General features: G+C 37.6%; 1 long non-coding RNA gene across 3 annotated transcripts in view; it reads left to right on the top strand.

The window, feature by feature from the left end:
* Positions 1-16,168, top strand: part of LOC144292092 (uncharacterized) — a 77,665-nt gene that overhangs the window by 52,976 nt on the left and 8,521 nt on the right. The window contains exon 3 of one of the 3 annotated variants that reach the window (XR_013359608.1): positions 11,913-12,017. The exons of the other annotated variants lie outside the window; for them this stretch is intronic. This is a non-coding gene — a long non-coding RNA (uncharacterized LOC144292092). The remainder of the gene's footprint in view (positions 1-11,912; positions 12,018-16,168) is intronic. 3 annotated transcript variants of the gene reach the window in all.

Genomic DNA, 16,168 nt, shown 5'->3' with positions numbered 1-16,168 from the left:
TGGTCTCTGTGTTGTTAATAGGTCAGTCTGGGGCTCACCTTGGGCTTGAGTTTACTCAGACCAGCAGTTTTCCAGAGCTTCAGTCTCACTGAACTGCAGGGCAGGCTCCCTACGTTGTCCCCTGCAAAGCTGTTAATGGGTGGAGCTTATGGTCAGAACAGATGTCTGGCCCTAGCCTCCTGCTGGGGCTGCAGTCAAACTGGTATGTGTGGTTTCTTTCCCTCTCCCCAGGGCAGGAGTCATTGTGAAGTGGTGCTAGTCCCTGTTAGGGCTGCTTGCACACTGTCAGTCTTGTGACACAGCTTTAGATTGACTCCTGCTGAGGGTGTGTTGAAGTGGACAGGTCCACAGGAGAATTCTGGGGTGAGGCATGAAGTGTTAGCAAGCTAAATGGAGAGTATTCATGCTGAATCCTGCAGGTGTCCAGATATACAGGCTCAGGGGTAGGGGAATGCAGTTGCACCCATCAGCTCTTTTGTTCTTGGAGAAGTCTCCTGAAGATCCCTACACCCCCAGCACAAGTTGTGATATCAGGAAATCATGGGATGCCTAGGTGGTCCAGTGGTTGAGCATCTGCGTTTGACTCCCAGAGTCCCGGACCGGGTCCCACAAGGGGTTCCCCGCAGGGAGCCTGCTTCTCCTTCTGTCTATGTCTCTGCCTCTCTATGTGTGTCTCTCATGAATAAATAAGTAAAATCTAAAAAAAAAAAAAAACAAAAAAAAAAGCTGCTGCTTCTGTGCTATATTTTGAGTCCATTTCTTGAGGCATTATTAGAGTTCCTGGTACAGTCCTTTTCATGAGGCTCTGAAACTGCCCTACCTTATAAAAAACAGTGTTTGGCCTCTGCCTCATGTCAGAGTTTTTGGGCAAGCAGGAAAGGAAATCAGTATTACCTGTTGAGGATAAGGATGAATCATTATGGTTAATTATATCAGTAACCAACAACATCAGAATGGAGGAAAGTAAAACCCTATTTTTGGATATGATATACAAATGTTATATAAGGATTATATCAGTTTTCCTTTAGGATAGTAACATGCTGTGTGTGATATATGAGTACTTTTCTATAAAGTATATAATCTCAGAAATATATTTAGATTAATAACATTTTTACCAGAATGTAACAACCAATAAAGTTGAAACTTGTCTGATTTCATAATTCTTCTCTCATAGCTTTTATGATAGTATGGAGCTAATAATGAAATAGAATACACATGCAAAAAAGATTATTTCTAGTAGTATTTACCACTGTTACTGTTTGTAAGGTAAGAAAACAAAATAGTTTAAAAAGATATCTTGGATTTGTTCATTCATTTACCCTTGTTTTTTCTAAATTTTGTGGCTGGCTTTGAGAAGACAAATTCAAAAGCATTAGCAAAAGAGATTGGTCACTTGACTTTTAACGTAAATACCTGAGAACAATGAATGGTTGTAGCTTGGTTTCTTGCTAATTGAAACGACAACACAATATTTATAAATAAACATAAGAAGTTAGGGTAACTATAAGCAATCTTAGCTGTCTCAGAAGTAAGAACTTCTGGGTTTTGTTTTTTTAAGTAATCAAGACAAAACACAGTAGCATAAGCACAGAAACTTAATGTGTTGAGAAAGAATCTCAAGTATCTGGGCAGATTATGCAGAAAATATAAATTATATAGTATATTAATATATAGTGCATAGAAAAATAATATATATCAATTATATATCATATAATAACATGATTATTATATATTAAATTACATATAAATGTAAAATTATAGTCGAATATATAATCAAATATCTTTCATATATAATTCTAATATTTATTTGCATATATATTAGATACATATCTTTAGATCTTAAACTTATATATTATAGACTTATATAATCTAATATATAATTAATGTACATATATTAAATGCATGTTATATAAGTAACAGGATATAGATATATGATATACTTATGTCATTAATATATATATATAATCTCTTATATGTTAGCTTATATATTATATGTATTATATATTACATATATAGTACATATATTAAATATATATTGTTAGAACTTTAACTTCTTCAGAAAATAATTCTATCTTAAGATCTATTTTGCCTGATAGTAATAGAGCCAATATTTATATATTAACTATATTACATATTAATATACATAGTAGAGTAAAAAGTAAATATTAATAAAAATATATAGGATATACGATTGATATATAATATAAATATTAATATATTAAGATGTATGTAATACATAAATATATACACACATACATATGTATATACACACATAAATACACAAATACAGAGATTGAATCTGTGTGAATCTAAGTTTTCAATATAAGAAACTAGAAAAAAGGAAGAATATGCACAAAGTGGAATGGCGGAAATAAATGATCAAATTAAGAAAAGATTAATTAATATAGTCTAACTTCACTTATAAACACTAGAAACAAAAATACTGAATAAGATGTCAAGCCAAGCCCAGCAATATGTGTATGTGTATTAAAAAAAGTAAAAAATAATAATAAAAATAAATTAAGTAAGTAAGTAAAATGTGAAAACCCTAAGTGTTGGTAAGATATGGAACAACTGGAACTCTCATACACTGTTGCTTGGAATAGAAATTGATAAAACTACTTTGAAAAACTTTTAAAACTTTAATAGAATCATAAATGTAAAAAATACATCTAAACCACAAAAAGCCCTAATACTGTATTTAAGAACCTTTTAATAATTCTCAAAACCATTACTCTAGGATCACTCAGAAATTTTCTTCACATTTTTTCTTCACATTTTTCTGAGCTGAAATTTCTTTGTTTACAACAACAAATGTACTAAATGTCAGTTATTGATGAGAAGTTGTCTAGTGTGCTAGAAAGACTCGGCCCGTGCCAAGTCCACAGTTCTTTGGGTGGTCCCTGAGTACTGTTTGGTGCCCGTGGCCCCTTGCACCCATGAAGTCTTGCTTGCCAATTTCCCTTGGGGTTGTAATAAAGCCGAATGTTGTGCCCCAGTGTCCACTAGGAATTCAACAGGTTGCCCCTCCACTCTGAGAGTTACCCTGGGCTCGGGGAGGGGTGCCGAACCCTGACTCCCCTAGTTGTCCAGGTCCTCCATCTCCAAGATCTTGGCAGGGGCCTTAGGTTTTTTGTTAAGACAGCCTTTCACCCAGTGGCCCTCTTCTTTGCAATAAGCACATTGGTTTTTGTTCAGCTTAGGGTGCTCCCGACGGGGACCAGGGCCATCCTCCTTACCTGTCCCTGAAGGTGTCCTTCTTGAGGTGCTTCCGTCTTTCCCGTGGATCATCCATGGTTGTAGCCAGCAGGATCTTGGCCAGGTTCTGGGTCTGCTGGTCACTTAGTTTGGTTTGTTTTTCTTCCGGACTTTCTTTATTATTATAGACTCGTTCTGCTACTATCACTAAGTCCTGCAAGCTCTTCTCTCCCAGTCTCTCTACTCTTTCCAATTTTTTTTTTAATGTCCGGAGCGGCCTGGTTAACAAAAGCCATGATAATTGCGGCCTTTGTTTCCGGGGCTTCTGGGTTCATAGGGGCGTACGGCCTAAAAGCCTCTATGATTCTAAGAAGGCTGCTGGACTCTCATCCTTACCCTCTCTCACATCATAGACCTTGGCCAGATTGGTAGGCTTGCGCGCGGCAGCCTGGAGACCTGCCACTAGATTCTGGCGGTGGACCCGGAGTCTCTCCTTACCTTCAGCTGAGTTGTAGTCCCAGGTGGGGCGGGATAAAGGGAAGGCAGCATTTATGAGGTCTAGGTTCTGAGTCGGCTGTCTGTCCTCTCCCAGAACAGACTTCCGGGCTTCCACCTGAATTCGTTCTCTCTCTTCAGTGGTGAAGAAAACCTTCAAGAGCTGTTGGCAGTCATCCCAAGTAGGCTGGTGGGTAAAGAGAACAGTATCTAAAAGCCCGATTAGATCTCTCGGATTATCAGAGAACTTTGCATCATGGGTTTTCCAATTATATAAATCACTGGTGGAGAATGGCCAATATAACATTAGCTGTCCGCCAGTCTCATCGGGGGGCCCCATGGCTCGGAGAGGAAGGGCGGTGGAGTCCACCAGCCCCGCATTTGGAGGTGTGTCCGCGTGTCCCTGCTGCTGGCCCGTGCACAGGGACTCCCTGGTCAGGGAGGGGTGGCGCCCCTTCTGCAGCGCCCCCCCCCCGTGCCTCTAATGGAGGGGCAGAAGGAGGAGGGGGTGCCTGGTAGGGCGGTGGGAGAATCAGGTCCTCCGGGGAGGAATCCTGGAAGACCGGATAAAGGGGCGCTTGGGGAGTGGAGTCGGTCTCCTTCTCGGCTTTCCGCAAGGCTAGAATCTCGGTGGGTCTTGCTTTGGGGGGTAAAAATGGTTTTAGCCAAGGAGGGGGATTCTCGATCATGTCCTGCCAGATCAGGTATAGGGCACCTGGCCAAAGCGGCCGTCCGGTTTGTCCCTGATCAGGGCCTTAACCTGTAACATAATAGGTAGGTGAAAAGTTCCTTCTCAGGACCATCCCATGTCAAAGGTTGGCCATTCTGATATGCAATAAATTTGGAATCTCTCTCTCTGTATGTCTATGCTCAGAATACGAGCTCTTTCCCTAACATCCGAGAAATGGGAGAGCATAAGAGACAGGGGAGTGGTTTCTGTCTCCCCCATTATGTCCACAATCCGCACCAAGACACAGACAATAAAGACGATTAACAAGGACCCAACAACACAGACAAACATTCCAATGTGGCCGCAGAGACAAAAACAGAAAGTAACCCGAAGGGCTGGCAGTCAGCCCTCCGTACAGACGAGGATTCCGTCCTCCTTACTGATAAGGACTCTGTCCTCCAGGCGGGGGCAAGGGACGTCTCCTCAAGACCCCCGTCCATGGCCCATCAGCGCGTCCTCCTAAGCCAATGCTGACCCAATACAGATTGGAATTCCTACAGGTTAGAGCTCTCAGAGAATATGCGCGCAAAAGGTGGAAAAAGTTGAGCGCACTCACCACGCGTGAAACCCTCCAGATGGGGTCCTGGGGGTTTCTCGGATCCCAGACGAGTCCCCAAATGTTGTGCCCAAGATTACGTATCCAAGAAACCACCAAGGAGCCGACCACACCACCAAACACACGAGGGTTTATTTACAAGCTGGAGCTTGTGTCCAAGTACACCCGACACAGCAGGGCAGGGACTTGGACCCCGAGGTGGTTTTCAGCTTAGTTTTATGGGTTGGTCTGGGGGACCTCCAGAAGTGGGGGGGGGGGGGAATTTCTCAAGTTCTGTTTACATTCTGATATGGGGCTTTCAAGGGCATTGAGCTCTGTTCTCATTCTAATATGGGGCTTTCCAGGGCGTTAAGCTGTAAGCTTTTTTTTTTTTTTCCTGTAACTGAAGTAATGTAAATTTCAGCTCTTATTCACAGGGGCCTGGGATGGCTGGACGTGTGCTAACGCTGAACTTAAAGTGGAATGGCCTTAATTTTCTCAGCCTCCACACTGAGACCTATTATCTGGCCCATGAATGATAAATGAACTCATTTGAGGCACTGCAGGTTAACTTTAGAGAGTCAGGGAAAAAGTTTCCTGTTTTCCAATCTCTTCATCTCTTTGCCACTCTAGTCATTTGCAGTGACTTTGAATCCTGTTGCTCTTATTGGACTCTGTTTAACATCCTTCCCACGTCTAAATGGCTTAATTACTGGAATTAAGATTTTGAAGAATCATTTAAGAGTATCTTGTTGGAGACAGGATACCCAATTAGGAAGTACTGAGAAGGCAGCTACTCTGCTCCCAGCATCCTTCATCTCAGTCCTAATGGAATTCTGCTTTTCCCTCTCAAATAACAATCTTTTTTTTTTAAATTTTTTTTTAATTTTATTTATTTATGATAGTCACATAGAGAGAGAGAGAGAGGCAGAGACACAGGCAGAGGGAGAAGCAGGCTCCATGCACCGGGAGCCCGACGTGGGATTCGATCCCGGGTCTCCAGGATCGCGCCCTGGGCCAAAGGCAGGCGCCAAACCGCTGCGCCACCCAGGGATCCCTCAAATAACAATCTTTTGATCTCTGTGAAAGAAGCAAAGATGAAGCTGATCCTCAGAATGAATCTCCTCTTTCCTCTACTTCTTCAAAGATCTAATTAAGTTTGAGTTGTACTTATTTTTTTAAATGTTTTCCAATGCAATTACCAGACACAAAAGAAAATTACTTCCTTTATTATCATAACTGAAAACACCATTTCTTTTTTCTTCTAGTATTTTTATGTTACATTTTAAATCAATGAGAGTCATGTAAATTTAACATTTTTCTCTGACAGTTCACAGTAAGAGACTTTCATGGTAATGCCACAAATAGTTGCTTTTTTTTTCTTGTGTAAGAACTCTTACCTCTAACACAAGTCATTTGTGTTAAATGTAACACAATTGTGTAAATTTCTAATTTACTTTAGAAACATAATGATTTTTATTTTCCAGAACAGCAATTGAGAATGTTTAACAGACTAGATGATGTAGTGAAAAAAGCTGTGATCTACTTCTGACCCAGTATTTACTATTTGTTTTCAGCAAGTGAAATCTGAATTCTGAATCCCCAGTTTCATATCTGTAGAACAATATTTCTCCATGGTGCTATTTGGAGGAAGAATCAAATGTGGAAATACATATGTGCTGTTTTTAAACTGCCAAGGCTGCTACAATTAAGTTTTATTATTACCATGGTGCTAGAAGAAAAACATGAAAGGGCTCATAAAGCATAGCAATAGTTAATCTCACTTTTTAGTGTTTACTTTATGCAGCTACTTGCATTCATTTGAATGCTTTCAAATGTCATTTCGAGAGTTTGAAATGCTCCTGAATGCTGTATCAGTTCTGCTCTAAAAAAATCCAGGAGATGACTACTGAGATTCCAAATACAGAATGAAAGAGCAGCTCAGATCCACGCTTACCTAGCCACACTCCAGCAGTCTTGACATATGTATCAGGCAGACTTCATGAAAATTTACTTCTAGCAATAATGACACAAATGATACACCATCCATGATGTGAATTCGTGGCAAATGTGTATTAACATTTTGAGATCAGTCTGCCTCATATACATTTGCTTCTTTCACTCATTGTCTCTTCCACCAAACCTACCATGCAGGAAAACCTCTGATACACAAAGCTGTTGGGAATTTGGTCTTTGTGGCTGTGTCATCTAGAGCGTTCTTTGAACTCCTGATTAGTTCAGAGATTTTAGGTCTGTAGCAGATTGGAGACCCTTGCAAGGCTGAAATCATATTGCATTTTATTTGGTGGAGTAAAGTGAAACTAAATAGAGCTGAGTGAGGAAAAGAGGTAAGAAAACAGAGCCTAATAGATAATGACACACTGTGATGGTTAATTTTATATGTTACCATGGTTATGCTATGGTGCCCAATAGTTTGGTCAAGAACTAGTGTAGACGTTACTGTGAATATATTTTTTAGATGTGAATAACATTTAAATTAGTAAGCTTTGAGTAAAGCAGATTACATTCTGTAGGGTGGGTGGGCATCATTCAAACAGTTGAGGGCCTTAAGAGCAAAGACCAGTTTCCTATAGAAGAAGGAATTCAGCCTCAAGACAGTGCCACAGAAGCCTTGCCTGAATTTCTCATTTGCCTGTGCAATTTGGGCTCAAGACTATAACATCAATTCTTTCCTGAATTAGAACTGCAAGCTTGCCCTATAGATTTTAGACTTGCCAGCCTCCACAATTGTGTGAGCCCATTTCCTCTTTTGAAATAAAGGTTTGATTGATTGATTGATTGATTGAGAGCATGCAGGAGAAGGGGCAGAGGGAGAAGATAACAAGTTTCTAGATAAACGTTGTGGTTGTTTTTCCCTCCAAATTCTAATCTTAAGGATAATACTTTTTTCTTAAAATATAGCCATTTACAGATTTTCTTAAAATCCATTCATTTGCTTTGGAAAGAAATCTAAAATTTGCTGTCTGTAAAGAAATATTAATGCTATAAAATTCGTGTTCATTCTGGGAGGCCTGAGACACCTTTTTTTTTTTTAGGAAAATGTTAGAAGGGAACTAACATTTAGGAGACTGGCACAGAGTTGTTTGAAAGATTAAGAGGGAAAAAAAAGAAAGATTAAGAGGAGTTATGACTATGGATGTAGTGTGCATGTTTGCACACAAACCAATCAAGAATAAGCTGACCCAAGTATCTAGACATAACTGTGCCAGTCTCTTTGGGTACAGAAGCTTGTGTTCTCCTAAGAGAGACAAAGCTAAAACATACTACACATTTATACCAATATTTTGGGGTTCACAAAACTTTTTGCTCAGATCCATAAATAAAATAATAAAGCAAAAAGTACAAAAAAAAAAAAAAAAAGAGTTGAGCTGCTTGTTCAAGGCTGTATAGGAGTGACCAGAGCAGGGCTCCACTGGTTTGCTTAAATTTCCCCCTGCTCTAGCCCTGCTCTTGGAGGTGCCATGGAGAACCATCTGAGAACCATTGAGAAGTCAAGTTTTCTATTTCCTCATATTCTAGAACCTGTGGATTACATATGTGTTATCCATGAAAGGCATTTGAGGGTGGACAGAGAATTACTGAAAAAGATATATACATAGACAAAAGAGTAAAATTGAAATTTCAATTTCAGAAAATGTGAAAAAAAAAAAAAGACCTGCCTTAAAGACTACATGTCACAAAAATTACAGGAGAATGATTATATGGCTATGGAAATTCACAAGAGAAAATGCCAACATGACTGAACACTCTTGGGAAGCTGACACTCTATAGGTCGGATTTGGATGGGAAGAGGACAAGAAGGGAACTGTCTAGGGGTAGCAAGAGCATGAGCACAAGTACTAGAGCAGAAATGACAAACTGAGAAATTAGGAAACTTGAGAATCTTTGAGTCCTGACTTCTTTCTGCTGAATACCTTCTTCAACTCATTTCTCTCTTCTTGCATTTTACTATAAACAGGAGGAAACAAGCTCCTTTAATACTTTCCTGAGCAATCTACTCAGATAAATATCCGATGTTATTGTTTCCAAGTTCAAACTTCCACAAAATACTAGAACACTCGTTAAGCCAAGTTTTTGCCATTTTATGACAAGGTTCTCTTTTTTTATGGTTTCCAATAACATGTTCCTTATTTCCATCTGAGATCTCACAGAAAGATCTTCAACATCCATATTTTGAACAATCTGTTTCTGATTAGTTATGTATTCTCTAAGAAGGTACAGTCTATCTCTGAAGATCTTGCTTTTGTTTCTGAACTCTTACCAGAATCGCCTTCAACATCTATTACCTCTACCAATAGTTCCTTCACAGCAATGTGGGCTTTTCCCAGCATGGCCCTCCAAACTCCTACAGCCTTATTACCCCTTATCCTGTTCTAAGGCTGCTTTGACATTTTTAGGTATTTGTCTCAGTAGGACCCTACTTCTTGGTACAAAATCAGAGGGGAAAATGAAATGATCTTTTTAAAGATTTTTATTTATTTGAGAGCACATGAGTGAGAGAGAGAGAAAAAAAAAGAAAAAATACGAAAGTAAAAGAATAAACTCTAAAATGACCAAAGTTAAGAAGTTAATAAACTGGAAAAAAGAACTGAGAATTTTACCCAGGATGCAGTATAAAGAGAAAAGTGAAAAGGTTTATATCGAGTGTTCCTTGAGAATCACTGTTTCATAAACTTTTAATGGATTCTAGTATAAGATTATAGAGCAATATTGGAACAAAGTGGTCAAATACATAACAGCTGAGAAATTTTAATATAAATAAAAATTGACACAGAAAACTAAGCTATGATTTATGAATCTAACAAAACTTAGGAAAGGAAGAAAAAAGGAACCAGGAGAAATCTTTGATGAAACAAAACTAAAACTATAAAATACGGTTTGTCGTATAACTTGAAATACACTATAATGACAATAAAATGTAATAGATTAAATCGCTTTAATAAATATCAGAAATTGGGATCTCTGGGTGGTGCAGCGGTTTTGGCGCCTGCCTTTGGCCCAGGGCGCGATCCTGGAGACCCGGGATCGAATCCCACGTTGGGTTTCCGGTGTATGGAGCCTGCTTCTCCCTCTGCCTATGTCTCTGCCTCTCTCTCTCTCTCTCTCTCTGTGACTATCATAAATAAATAAAAATTTAAAAAAATAAAAATAAATAAATATCAGAAATTATCAGTGTGGATATAAAAAATCAGTTATATGCTGCTTACAGGGGACACTGTTACACACACAACCTAAAACAGAAAATATAAAAAGGAAAAAAAAGAAATAGACTAAGCATATATGAACCGAAAAAAAAGGTAGTGCAACAATATCTGTCAAAGTAGAATATGAAGTCGAAGCATTAATGTGAATAAAGCACATAATTATAGAGCTATAATTATAAGCTATAATTCATGAAAATGCTAATAGAAATTATAAATTTGTATGTGCCTAATAATATAGACCTAAACTGTAAAACACCAAAAGCCAACAACTATGAAAACTCAGAATTGCAAAATAAAAGTGAAAAGCTCATAGAAGCATAATGGCAAATTTTAACACCTCTCTCAGAAACTACACATTTGGAGAATATATAGAGAATTTGAGTAACACATATGACAGAATTGTGAGTTTACATATCCCTGTATTCAAAAGAGAGTATAAAAAAAAAAAGAGAGTGTAACAGAGAATACACATTCTCCTAAAGCATGCATGCAACATTTTAAATATTTATAAAATTAACTGTATACTCTCAGTCACAAAGAGTCATAGTTATTCAAACCACATTATCTGATTACAATGCAGTTTAATTAGAAATTAACTATTACAACTAGTAATTAAAATCCTACAGGTTAGAAAATCTGAAAAAAAGCCAAAAGTTTTTAATGACTAGGTTAAACAAGACTTCACAAGGAAAATCATAAACTGTAATGGTTTTATCAACAAACTAAAATATGAAAAATAAATTTGTGAGGTATAGCTAAAACAGTACTTAGAAGTTATGAATAGCCTTAAATATATTTACTACAATGACCTAGCATTTAATGCAAGAAGCTAGATGAAGAAATCAAAACAGTAAGAAAGTTGAAGCAACAGAATTATAAAAACACAAATTAATAAGCCTAGGAAAAACATTTATGGAGATGATTTTTAAAATCAATTTCTTTGAAAGCTAATAAACTAGGTAAGCCTCTAGAAAGTTTGACTAGATGTGTACACACATAAGTGTTATCATCATATAACGGAATACTACTGTTCAGCCACTTAGACTGAGTGAACCAGATCATCAATACAGAGGAATCACAGATAAAATTGCTGAATGATAAGATTTCTGTAATTTAGGGACCTCTGGGTGACTCAGCGATTAAGCATCTGTCTGCCTTTGGCTCAGGGTGTGATCCCAGTCTGGGGATCGAGTCCCGCATCTGGCTCCCTGTGAAGAGCCATCTGCTTCTCCCTCTGTCTGTGTCTCTGCCTATCTCTCTCTTATGAATAAATACAAAATCTTTAAAAAATTCTGTGGTATATTTACTTATTCATTTAACAGTGTTTTGTATGTTTACATATACAATTCAATGTGTGTGTGTATGCATGGGTATGTTGTAGATATTTATATGACCAAGTTACCTACAACATGTTCTTAAGAAGTATGAAGCACATGGTGAAGTGTTAGCTTTTTAAATCTTTCAAGAATTTAAATTGATATATGTGTACTTGGAGTTTCTTTCCCCCTTCTCCTAATCCTAGTCTTTCCTTGCACAGAGATAATTATTATCCTAAGGATGGTGTTGTTTTGTTTTGTTTTGTTTTGTTTTGTTTCCCAACCAGTTTTATACTTTTACATTTTGGAAAACCTCCCATTCTTATAAAGCAGTTTCTCTTTATCCACTTTAAGAAATTACAATTTTCCTTTGACAATTTGGTGTTTTTACTTGTTTCTTTTATTTCACAAAGGAATGACTTCATTCTTTAAAAGAGTAAGCCAACTAAGTTAATACTGACATTGAGGCCCAAGACTGTGAAGAAACCAATTTGTTCTTAGCACCAGTTATGCTATGGGTAAGTAAAACAAAACAAAACTGGAAAATAGTCACCATCCACTATAAATCTTCAGAGTATTTATTGTCCCATTCGACTAGCATGGAAAGAATTACAGAAAAATATAAAAGGCATTGTTCAATGCTCTCTGAAAAAAAGTTGGTTTCTTGTACTGATATATATTCCATTCACCAAATTCTTTTTTTTTTTTTTCATTCACCAAATTCTTACATGTTGCTCATATGAATAAAAATTGAGTCATATTGGGCAGCTCGGGTGGCTCAGTGGTTTCGTGCTGCCTTCAGCCCAGGGCATGATCCTGGAGACCCAGGATCGAGTCCCATGTTGGGCTCCCTGCATGGAGCCTGCTTCTCCCTCTGCCTGTGTCTCTTCCTCTATTTCTCTCTCTGTGTCTCTTGTGAATAAATAAATAAATAAATAAATAGATAGATAAATAAATAAATATTTTTTTAAAATTGAGTGATATATACATAGTAATTATATATATATATATATATATATATATATATATATATATATATATAATTTTATTTATCGTGGTAATTGATCCAGACCAGCTATGAGAATTAGTTTTCTTATATTGGTAGCCAGTGAGTAACTTTCTTTCTGGAATAAAGATAGTCATTCTAAGTACTTTTATTTAACTTTTCGAAATGTTTGCCTTAACTGTATCACTAAGTGCATATTAACTAAAGATTACACATATCTTACTCCCAGGTATGGTAAAGGCCAATATGGGAACACCTGATTGCCTGTCATTCATTCTAGATTATGCAATTAGATCCTTTTAAATTTATCAGAGTTCTCAGGATCTTTTCCTCAAAATTAAGAAATGAATTGCTGTTCCCAGAGATATTATGCTTGAGTATCCTGAGGGAAAAACTAACATTTATTAACTATTTCTCTATGTCAGAAATCTCTTCTCTGAGTCACAGTTGACAAATTAGTTCAGTTTCAGCTTTTCTATGCCTCCTTGTATTTCTATCTCCTCTTGTATTTCTATCTCCTCTTCTTTTCAATTTCTTTCTTTCTTTTTTTAAAATATCTTTGTTGGTTTAAAAACTCACAGATGCATTGCCCAGCTATGTTTTTTGCACCTTTTATTCTGAACTGTTGATATTTAAAAGAAATTTCATACAAACATGTAATTATTCCCAAATATATCACACCAATTTCACATTTTTTGTATAATGAATAAAAATAGTATATCCAAGAACATGTCAATCAGCCTGTGAAGTCATATCTAAAACAATTACTCAAACCTATGACTTGCTGTCGCCCCCTAAAATTTCACGTGCTGTTCTACCTCTTGTTTTAAAACTTGCAGTTTCTACCAATCTCTATAAAATCTCTATACTCTTAGAAAATTGAACATATTCATTCATACATTTTTTTTGAGTAGACATTTAGCCAGGCTTTAAAAGAAGTACAGAACTAACACAAGATACAGTTGTTTACCACAGGAATTTGGATTTTCTGGATAATGTATGAACACACCAGCGTAATTCCTGATGGTCAAAGCAGCATATGAGCCAATGTCCAGTAGGGGCAAGTGCTCATGTTTTCTAAAGAACTATTAAATTGAGATCAGAAAGGCTTTGTGAAATTTCTAGGAATGGAGAACCCAAATGGCTAGGCTACTTAGTGTGTAGCAATGAAGAGTCCAAGAAGAGGTGAGAATTATAGTAGATAAGTGAGTGTGGTTTATTCAGGAAACAAGGAAATCTCTGACCCAGCTAAAGTTAAGGATCTGCACTGGGAAAGAGTGAAGACAATACTAATTAACAGAGCAGGCTGCATTGTGCAGGATCTTAAAGAGAACATATTTTTTATAGGGAAAAAAAGGAATAACACCAAAGATTTATTGAAAACTTTGATGGCTTCTTATCAGGGAGTGAAATGTTAAACTGTGAATTAAGAAATATCTTTAGAAAAATGTTTACTAATGTTCAAAGGATCATTAACTAATAGGGTCACTTCAAAAGGGTCAAATCATGTCAAATAACTGTGAAAAAATACTGGGGCATTTGACTTCCAAAAGGAAAATATGAATTTCCCAAGCCTATTGGACGAGAGAACCCTTTCTGGGAAAGGGAAAACAATGCATGGATCATATATTCTATATGCACTGATAGCAATCTCCGTCTATACACTAGCATATGTAAGAAATGTACAGTACTGTAGTTCTAAATAGCTCACTTGATGTCTAGTTTGATTCTCTGTTCCGAGACTGGTAGAGATTTAGGATTTCTTAATTGTCCCCATGAGTGTGTCTATGTTCTGGAGTCTTCTAGTGCCAGGGAGGCTATAAAATGGTGAAGTGGCACTTATCTGGTTGCTCTGTGTCATTGATGTATACTAATAGACACTAAGGTGTCCAAACTGCTCTCTGGTCCTGGGAAATTGGTGTGTACTCCTGTTGCTGAGGCATGTCTTTCAGACCCAGTGGCTTTCTATTTCTATTTTCTATTTCTAGAATAGTATGCTATTCTGGGACTGATGGAGATACTTTTACTAACTGATCTGTTCCATGTTGAGGTATAAGAAGCTCTGCGTGGACATAGAGGGCCCCATCGTTCTGAGACATGTCAGCTCGCTATTCTGTGACGTATTTCTGCTTCCTTTTGGTTTCTATCCAGGAAATGGTGCAGATATCCCATGTACCTACCTAGTGGTTTGGGGTTTTTCCCATGAGATTGCCCATGAGATTAATTCCCATGAGATTAAATCTTCTACTGTATGCCACAAATCATTGTTTCCTAGAAAGCTAAATCTTCAAAACTCGTAAGCAAAAAGAGCTCCCTTTTCCTCATATTCTCCTCTTGCTTCTATTCCCCAAGGAGGTGATTTAGTTGCCTCTTAAGGCAGCTTAAGACAGGAAGAAGGGTGAGGGAAGGAATACCTGAGGTGAAAAAAGAGTATTTCAAAGATCCTTCCTACCATACTTGGAATACCCCTTAGGAAATGCTGGTGTACAGAACTGAGGATGAAAAGCCAGCAAAGAAAAGGATATGTACGGTAGTGGTGCTGCCGTGAGTTTTATGATGTGTGGTCTCAATAAATAATGCCTCTTTGTCCTGTAAACCACCATCTTTGGCGTGGTCTTTTGCACAGTCCTCTCCCACTTGAACTCTTGGAAAGTCTCTCTTGCTTCTGGGAACTCTTCCTCCACCATATGAAAGGAGGAGAAGCTACCTTATTGAACACATGGGGACCAATTGAGAGCCAGTGCCAATAGACACCTAGGTGAGCTCCAGAGGAACTGCAGGCTAACCGCAACTGCACAAGTGACCTCAGCTGAGAACAGAAACTGCTCAGATGAGTCTCCACTGAAGTGTTATGTGAATCATAACCAAAGAAATGGTTGTCTAACCTACTGAGTTATGGAATGATCTTTATTATCAATATATAAACATACAACACAATACAACGCATTACAAAAAGTATGTAAGATGATAGATATGGTCTGCATTGAACATACAGGAGATATTTTGTGGGAAGACTTCAATATGAATATATGGGACCAAGAAAAAACTTTAAATGGAAATAGCTGGGTCTTGGAAGGGGTTCAATTTTCATTCATTGGAAAAATGAAGATAGAAAGTGTCAAGTGTCATTATGGAGATTCCAGTCTTCAGTGACTTAGCAAACTGCTGACATGTTGGTGGATGGACCCATGCCAGATGGAGATTTGGTATCTTTCTGTAGTTGCGCCTTTTTGTAAATCACTATCACTCATTGGCTTGGATTCAACAGGTGATTTTTCGGGCACTGATGAAATGAAAAACAAACACTTGTCTTATATCAACATATTCTCAGACATGACACTAGAATCGTCTTAATTCCTGATCACACGGATTACCCTAAAGATTTCCTCAACACAATGAAGTATATGTTGTAAAATGAAGACATGTCAAAACTATGGAGTGATTGATGATATGTGTCTCCAGGTTCTGAATGTAAACTCTGTTTTACAAAGCGGGGTGTTGCCGGTGAGCTGTGATTAGCTAGGCTCCAATAATACTCGCACTAGTCTCAGGGGAACTTCTCCTAGTTCTATTAATTGCTTTTTTAGAAATGTGTTTTACATCCTTTATCTTATTGAATCTTGACCACATTTCTAAGATTTAGACATTATTTTTATCCACATT

The sequence above is a fragment of the Canis aureus genome, chromosome 21 (assembly GCF_053574225.1).
Source record: "Canis aureus isolate CA01 chromosome 21, VMU_Caureus_v.1.0, whole genome shotgun sequence".
NCBI lineage: Eukaryota > Metazoa > Chordata > Mammalia > Carnivora > Canidae > Canis > Canis aureus.
Note: the sequence above shows the minus strand (reverse complement) of the source record. Positions and strands in the feature narration are given on the sequence as shown.